The sequence below is a fragment of the Gambusia affinis genome, linkage group LG10 (assembly GCF_019740435.1).
Source record: "Gambusia affinis linkage group LG10, SWU_Gaff_1.0, whole genome shotgun sequence".
NCBI lineage: Eukaryota > Metazoa > Chordata > Actinopteri > Cyprinodontiformes > Poeciliidae > Gambusia > Gambusia affinis.
In genome coordinates, this window is record NC_057877.1 from 29,725,604 (window position 1) to 29,735,201 (window position 9,598).

The window sequence follows — 9,598 nt, forward strand, 5'->3', positions numbered from 1 at the left end:
CTGCTCAGAGGGGAAAACCTGCAGCCGAGCCACAGTTCTCTCTTTGTGGCGGAGGAATGTGATGGAGCCGCAGATAACGAGGTCCGGCCGGTTCGGTAAGGCGAACCGGGCCGGGAGGGAGGGGGTCAGGCCGGGGACAGCTGCTCACTCTGCACCAACAGAACCCGGTTCCGGACGCATGAAGACAATTATTACCCATTATTCGCTTCTGGAAAATAATTTCTCTGGTTAATAATCTGCTCATGATTCATTATTATTCAATATTCATGTTATAGTTGAAAATAGTGACGTCATGTTGTTCACATAGTTATTACTGTTAAATTAAGGAGCAATAATTTGGTCACTCATATTAGTTCATGTTTCTGGGTTAAAACCTGAATTCATTCATAGAAAACATAGAAAATCCAACTAGATGTTCTGCTGGGTGCAGAACAACATCCTGGGCTCCACGGCCGGGTCCGCCGGTTCTGAATGACCTGGTTGCTATGGTTACCATTGAGCAGCTCTGAAGCCGTGGTCCAGCTGCTGGCCCTCTAGGAACGCAGCCTGATGATGTCACTTCCTCTCCTCCAGCCTCTGACACCAGAAAGCTGGAAGATGTTCAACTTTTGTTGGGATTTGTCCCGTCTCGTGTTTTCCGACAGTCGCCTTGTTGGCCGACGTCACTTCCTGTGCAGCATCCGTCTCTGACTGGTTGGTGCTCCAGGGGTCAGCAGGTCATCAAACCGGGATCAACATTCGGCAAACTCAATTATCTGGTGGATCTGAGACTCACCCAGTGGCGGCCGGTGATCTGCTGCTGTCAGTACATGAAGCCTGACTGAACAGGTCAAAGGTCAAGAGGCTCCGGTCAGTCCGGTCAGAGCGACTGTGACGCTCCATAACAAAAGCTGACCTCCAACTGGACAGACGTCAGGACGCCTCCAACATGGCGGCTTCACTTTCCTCCACAGACGGAGGTGAACCAGTCGGTCCTGTGGTCAGTGTAAAGCTCCGCCGGTCAGCGGCAGCAACGTTTCCTTTAATTATGTTTATGAGGAATAAATGGTCATGATTTTAGCAACACTGAAAACAAAACATTTCTTTTTTTTTTATTTTATTTGAAATGTTCAGATATCGGAACACTGAATAAACTTTATTAAGACTATTGCAGAATTAACTTCAGATTGAAATGAAATGGTCTAGTCAAAGTTAACCTCTGTAAAAAGGAAAGGGAAGGCGGCCAGAAAATGATGATTCAATGAGAACCAGAACAATAATCCAGGCAGCAGATGAACGACACAGAAACCCAAATATCAACGATGTCATCGATTATTAATGACGTCATAGGCTCCTGTAATTAAAAGCTAAATATTTTCATGTGAAATCCAAAAACTTTCTGCTGCTAATAAAAAAAATCAACTTTATTTTAATGAGATGATTTTATTTGAACATCTCAGATCTAAAATCATAAAAACTGATTTTCCATAAATGTGGAATAAGAGACTGGAAGGTTCTGATCCGGTTCAGAAGACAGGACGGCATTGACCCACCGGGCCAACAGAACCGGCCCAGAATGAGACGATGGGAGGAATTAGAATCCCAGCTCTCCTATCAATCAATCAATCAATCAAATTTTATTTGTGTAGCACATTTCAGCAGCAACATTAAATCAGATTCCATCAATAAATTTATAACTGATCACATTTCTAATAAAACTCTAAACTAGTGGGTTTTAGTAGAGATTTAAAGGAAGTCAGTGTTTCAGCTGTTTTACAGTTTTCTGGAAGTTTGTTCCAGAGTTTTGGTGCATAGATGCTGAATGCTGCTTCTCCTCGTTTGGTTCTGGTTCTGGGGATGCAGAACCAGAACCAGAACCAGATTATTGCCATCATCAACTTTATTAAAGACATCGATATGAAAAAGCTAAAAAAAAAACAAAAAACATAAAGTCACAGCCAGAGGTCAAAACTCCAGCGGTTCTGGTTCGAGTCCAGAACCGCTGGGCTGAACTTTCTGCTCCGGCAGTTTGTTGCATTATTGATATTTTAATTGTCGCTTCCTTTAATATTTTTATATTTTTCTTATTATTCCGTTCCAGTAGTGAACCGGTTCCTGTTAACCCGAGGACCCGGTTCTGTCTGAATCCGAACCGGCTCTCAGCCCGTCCACCTTGACGAGAACCGAACCCCCTCAGATTGATGAGTCTCCCGCGCCGCCCCGCGTCCTTCAGCCTATTTTTGCGCCGCGACCTCCTGCGTGTCTGAACGGATCAGAACAAACTCATCAATCTGCCGCCATGTTGGCGCCGAGCGGCTGGCGGCTCGGCTCGGCTCGGTCCAAACGCCCTGAAGACGCGGAGCTGCCGCCAAGTGGCGCCGGGCGGTTCGGCTGACGGCCCGTCCCGAATCATCAGGCGGACAGGCGCTGAGCCGCGGCCAGGCTCGTCATCCTCTGACAGCCAGAACCCGCCCCGGTTCTGACCCGAAGCCGGTTCCGACCGCAGCTGCTGCTGAGCACGACCAGAACCGGGTCAGAGCCAGGAACCTCCAGGAACTGGAAACTCTTTAGACATTCAACAGAACCGAGTCAGAGCTGCTCCAAAAGTCCAATAAAACCAGAACCAGATTAAAAGAAGAATACATGGAACCGGACAGAACCGGACCCACGGCTCGGAAAAAAAAAGTTTGACCCAAACACAGAAACTGAATATTGAACCATCAGAGGAAACCGGATCCAAACAGAACCGGAACTCCAGCTTACAGAACCTCCATGAAACGGTGAGCTGGTTCTGCAGAACCTGGTTCTGGACTGGAGAGCTGCAGAACTTTTTTTCTGAAAGGTTTCAACAGTTTCACCAAGTGAGCAGAATGGACCCGGCAGAACCGGGCCGCGACTTCAGGTACCAACGGCCGTCTGCTGAGGTTCTGCTGAGGTTCTGGGAAATTCAGTAGAACCTCAGGTGTTTTATAAGGAGCACAGTCAGTGGGCGGCCCGGTTCTGTAGAACCTCCTATGGACCCACAGGCTGGCGGGTCAAACCCAATCAGAACCGGGTCTTACTGACAGGGAGAAGTTCTGATGGGATCCGGTGTCTCCAGGCTGACGGTCCGGTTGGGTTTCCCGCTCAGGATAAAGAAAAGCCGCTTTGTTCCCCCTGGAGGCGCCGGACCGCCGCTGCTTTCATCTGGCCCGGTCCGAGGCTGCGGATCCGTCCGGACCTCAATGCGGCGGGGAGCTTTGATATCTGAGCTGCTGGTTCTGACCCAGTGGGCCAGACGGAACCACTGAGGGGAGCTGGCGCCATCTAGAGGCTGGAAGGTGGAGCTGCTGGCAGCTGCGTCTCATTTTCAGCGACACTAGAAACTTCGGCCCGGTCGTCTGGGTCTCCCAGCAGAACCGGGTCCAGACCTTTTGAACCCACATGGGAAGAACCGCGACTCAGCTGGAGGAACGAGAGGACCGAGAACATCCATGGAGACCTGCAGCAAGTCCTGAAGCAGGACCAGAACCGGGTCAGGAGAACCATCTGGGTCTCAAGAACCGGCGGCCCGAGACAAGACTTTTAACGGGGTGCGGGGTTAAAGGTCGACAGGGGACAGCAGAGTCAAAGATTAAAGAGATGTTTATAGCTGGGGAAGGAGAACCAGGAGAACCAGGAGAACCATCATGGCGGTTCTCCTCCACCTCCCAGATCCCAACCAGCTCCTCTGCATGCTGATGAGCCCCGCAGCTGTTTTTAGCATCCCGACCCGCCTGTCTGCTGCGGTCATCACGGCTGACCGCGGGCCGCCACCGGACCGCCACCGGGCCGCCACCGGGCCGCCATCAGTCCGCCCCGGTAGCTCCGCCCCTCTGGCCTCTCGGCTGCTTAACATAATTAATGTGATGGAGGAACGCGGTCGGCTGGAGCCGCTGCCACCAGGAATCACGTCCTGCCCAGGAGACGCAGCGGCCGGTCCAAACCAGCCACTCAACACCAGAACCCATCTGAACCCAGCAGAAGAACCAGCAGCTTCTTTCTTCAACTGGACCCGACTCCAGCAGAACCATCCCAACAGAACTCCAGAACCGATCAGAACCAAGCAACAGAATCATCCCAGCCTCCTGGAGCCCCAGCTAACAGTCTGCAGACATCTTCATCACCTGCTGGACATCTTCATCACCTGCTGGTCATCTTCATCACCTGCAGGAGGTGATCAGTCTGACTTAAACTATGTTCAAATGTAACATTTAGTAAATTGATTTTTCAGCAGGATGTCTGGCAGGAGAAGCTCTGATCTGAACATCATCAGTCTGTTGGTTCTTGGTAACTGGTTAAACTGGACTATTACTACTGGTGCAGGATCATTATCGGCATACGGACATTTTTATTTTTAAAGATTTTCTGGGCTCTAGTGGCCTTTATTTGAAAGTAGTTCAACAGGAAACAGAGTAATGAGAGGGGAAAGACATGCGGCAAATATCGGCAGGCCGGGAATTGAACCTGCGACCTCCGCCACGAGGACTAAGGCCTCATTACGTGGGTCATGCTTTGCCCCTGCACCACCACAGCACCCCAGCATACAGACATTTTTGAATGAATGTAATGAATTTATTTGGAAATGTTGGAGGTTAATGGAAGATTTAACAAGTTATTTGATGGGAGTTTATCCTGTAAATATTGTAAATTATTTTCCAACTACAATATGAATCATCTTTTGCTCTATTTTTCTGTCTCTGTTGTGTTAAATCAACCCTGATCCTTCCTGACTTTTATCTTCAGGTTTTCTGATAAACTGAACTTTATTTTAAATATTGATTCCCTCATTTTAAGGAGTGCAGCATCATAAATGCTACACGATGCTGCAGCTTCATGGGTAAATGTAATTATATATGTTGAGCAAGATTAAGTTAAATATTAATGAATATTCATTAGCGTGTCCTTATTAATTAAACTAAGTGTTTGTTCTATAACCAATACACTATTTAATATTTTTATGTCTTTCCAAACGTTTCTGATGTTTTTCCTCTTTCTGTCCGGCGCCTTCACACCGACCGCAGGGAAACGGTCAGGAAGTGGAGGAAGGCACCAAGGAACCAGAATGACACCGACCAGAGTCGGACCAGAACCAGAACCAGACCGGACCTCATGATGCTGATCTTCATGGACAACAGACTGATGATCAAAGGAGTCAAATCTACTGATCTACTCCTGTTTTCCTAAATCAAATGTAATATTAATATTTTAACCTTTTGGAAACACATTTTTGGAAATATGTTAATGATAATTATAAATAACATAATACCCATCGTCTGCCAACAAAACTGTGAAGAAACTTTTATGGTATTTTATGATGTAGACCTGAAAACACACATGAATCAACATTGATTCTTTAGCTTTCATTCAATATCTAATCAACCCAAATGTGCATGTAGATCCACATTCAATGTTCATATAATGTCAGTTATGATTGAAACGTTGATTCAACATGTGAGTCACTGAACACTTTCAGTTTGGTGTAAATTATTGTAGAAATCAGAAACAGAATTTATCCGTTGGCCTGGAACGTGGAATAGTTCCAGTAAAGTTCATGTAAACTGAACATTTTGGATATGAACACTGTTCAAATGTAAACCTGATGAGGTTGATGACTTTTATGTTAAATGTTTATTTTGTTCCAGAACAAAATGCTCATAATTTGTTTCTTTGGTTGATTTTTCATTTTCTTCAGTTTAAAACATTTCTTAAATGATTTCATGCACTGTCCCTGTTAAATAAATAAATGGCCCAGTTACATGATTCAGATCCTTTAATGTATTATTACTGTAATATTGTAAGGATTACCTTTCCAACATGGCGACGTCTGAGCTAGCTAACCAGCGTCTGCATAGCTGTGAATAAACACATTAAAACAACTTAGAAATATTTAATCCACATTCCAACATCTGGTTCAGTTGAATTATTTACTCAGATTACAGCTAGAAAATTTATACTAGAATAAAAACCAAAAATTCGGCCTGTTAGCAAGTGGCTAACCGCTAGCTGAATGGTATTTCTGGTAAACTCCCCAAGGGCTCAGAGCAACGCAATAAAAATACAATAATTAAACGATTTCTGCAGTTTGTTCTGCACAACAAAAACAGAATAAACATTTATAACAAAAGCAGCAGAAGTTTCCACTTCAGTCCAATTCCCTTAAAATTTCTAACTAACTGTTTCTATTTGTCCACAATAATTACAACCTGTATTAAGTTTATTGATTATTTTAAAAGTACCATTTCATTCTGTATGACCAAATCTTATTCTTGATATATCTTCTTTTTTAATTCTATTATTTGTTCCTCAACTTTCTTTTAGATACCATAATTAAATTGAGCATTACCTCCTCTGTCATTACTCCTGAATAAACGTTTGTATTTCGGCTCACATTCAGAGATAATGCATCGTTTTAAGGAGTTCCTACACCCAGAGATGAATATGACTCTTTAATGAAGGAGAATAAAAACTATAAACTTACAGTCCAAACAGACGATAACTCAGGACCCAACCAGAGACATGGAGGCAACCAGACAGGTTTCATCCAGAGGAAATGACCTTTAACCTGGAGAACAGGTAAGCAGAGGCAGCAGGGAAGGGAGCAGGTGAGACTAATGAGGAGACGATGAACAGCTGGGATGAGAAGAAAACAACCAAATACAGAATGAAACAAACACTGAGAACTGAGCTGAGTGAAAAATAAACTAAAATGTCAGGATATAAGGAAAAATTCATTTATTTAAATCCGATTAGTTATTTCATTTCACATCCTGTAACAAGGCAAATTAAAACTTTGAAATATTTAACTCCAAAATTATGTTTTTGTCATGAATTGCGGTGAGTGGTGGTGAGGCAAGCACTGAGAAACCAGGTAGAGATGAAAAATGATGATGATTTAATGATGAAAGAAGCAGTACAATAATCCAAAAACAGTCCAAACGCCTGTCAGCACAGCAGAGCGGAAAACGAGGCTCAGCACTGGTACAGAGTGTATGCAGGACAAAACGACAGCAAAGACAAAGACCCGACCAAGACACAGACACACAGGTGACAGTAAATACACAGGAGGTAATCAGGGAACGAGACACACCTGGGAACTAATCAAGGGGAGACAGGAAAACACGGAGACTGAAGAAATCAGAATAAACACAAAAAACACAGATCACAACAGTTTTATAGGAAATAAAACAATTCAAATTACTGAGTTAAATTATGTCTTCTGCCTGAAATTGACATTTTTACTTATGTAATGTTTCATTAGAACTGATATTATCAGATTATTACTGATGTTCTGCTGCAGACATTTTACAAAATGGGCAGAGATGTTTTCCTTAAAATGATGTCATTTCCTGTAGTAAACCAGGTTTATGGACCAGCCAGTAGCCATGGCAACGCAGCTGATCCCTCTCTCCATGATTGAGTGTTTATGCTGACCCGGTTCTGTTGACACCATCAAGAGGTCCCGATGGACGGAGCCTCAGTGCCCCATTTACTCCCGTCTCCTTGGTAACCAAGATGGAGGTCCTGATGATGGATGGAGGAGTCTCAGCAGGAAGTCACCTTCATGTTCTCCTGACGTTCTGGTTCCGGTCTGCAGACGGTCAGAGCCCGACTCAGGACGTCAGGGGCCTGCTGGACCCGCCCCCGCCCCCGCCCCCGGTGAGAGGAAGCATGTGGAGCGTCAGCGCGGCTCGTCGTCATGGCTGCAGGCGGATGAAATACTGAGCTGAATCTGGACGGAGGCCACGGCGGCGTGTTGCTGCAGCTTCAGGACGCATGAATGGAGACGCAGCATATTTAAACACTTAGAGGCCGCGGCGCGGGCCTGAACACGAACCAACAGCGACACCGGGTTCAGTACCGGCAGATCCCCAGTGAGCAGCAGCCGACAGGACCGGAACGTTTCAGCGGCTTCACCAGCAGCGCAAACAAGAAAACAACTTTAACAATTAAGAGGAAAATAGGATAAATAAAAGAAGTGATAAAGAAAGTGACAAAAGCATTTCTGTATTATTTGGTCAAATGTAAAATTAAGCAACAAACCATGGTTCAAATAATTCAATTAGGAATTGTAAATATAAAATAAATATTCTCTAGGATCATTTTCAGCCGTCAGAGGAAGAGGATTAATATTTGTTCAAATATTACAAAACACAGAAACAAACGTCCTGAAAATTATCCACCTATTTTAATCAGGCGCATTTATTCCCTATTAAATCATTTTAAATCTAATAAAATGTCTAATAAAGCTGTTTATCTGTGAGCATAGCGCCATCATCAGGCTGCGCTCGGACTCCTTCACTAATCTTTTTATTCTGCTAAGGTAAAACATAAAATCATTTCTCAATAGTGGCATTTCCATTAAATAAATAAAATGATGTGAATAATTCGTTATAAATCATAGCAGCAACAGATGTGAACACCAGACATATTTATAATTCAGCCATAATTCTGATTGGCCCACCTATCAGCCAATCAGAGGAGACGTTGGCGTCGTATTCAGGCGTTTGAGCGACAAGCCCCGCCTACTTGCCAGCGGCTACCGATGCGGCGTTTTAGAGAAACTGTAGAAGAGTTCTGGACTCGACACGCTGGAATGAAACAACTTTTTCTGAGAGCCGCCGAACAACAAAACATCCTCACCCTCTTTCCACTTCCTGCCCTCCTCTTTGTCGTTTTCGGCAGGTGACGCGGCTGAAAGTCCTCCTCATCCTAGCCAAACCTTTTCAGCCGGACATGATGACTTTACTCTCGGTGTTACAGATGCAGTTGATCAGGGTTAGGCTCGCTGCATCCTGGTGCCACTGGCAACGCATCTAATAATGCAAGTTCTGTTAAAAGTCCGTCTGTTTGTTTAGCACTACGTTACCCAGGATGCATCGGTTCATTTTGTGGTTCTGTTTCACGTAGTTGAGTTTTGTTTTTTTCTGTGCTTCTGTGTGGCTCGGTGGCAGGAAGTGGAAACCGTGGACATCCACCATCCATCCTCTGGTCTCTCATGTATGAAACCTGTGTGTGTTTTCATGGTGTAAGTTCAGTTTCATGTCCTTTATTTGTGTTTGTGTCGGTTGTTGGCCCGGGAGGTGATGGAGTCCTCATGTTTCTCTGGCTGCTGACAATGCAGGCGTTTACTTATAATAACTCAAGTTATATATTATACTTTTCCAGATATATATTGTTATTGTGAGGGAATTACCGTACATTTCATGTGTTCTGACGGTTTAGTCATTTGTATGTTTGTTGCATTTAACCGATGGTTCATTTGTGGTGTTGTGGTGCCCTCTGGTGGATTTCTGTGGTGCTGCGGGCCATTTTTCGTCCTGTATGTATATGTAGCCGTATTTGCTTGCATGGCTATTAACATGTACCTTTATTGTTTTTCTGTTTCAGATAACCACACACACACATGAGACATCCGTAAACCTTCTGAGCTGCACCGTTGGAGTCGTCTTATTCCTTCTGACCGAGGAAGATTCGATTGATGAGAGATCTGGCGCCTGTCAGACCCACACAGTCTTCTACATTCTGCCACTGAAGAAAAATGCAGCAGGCATGATTTCCTCCGATCATTTGAAGCGTTTCCTTCATGCTGTCATCTCCA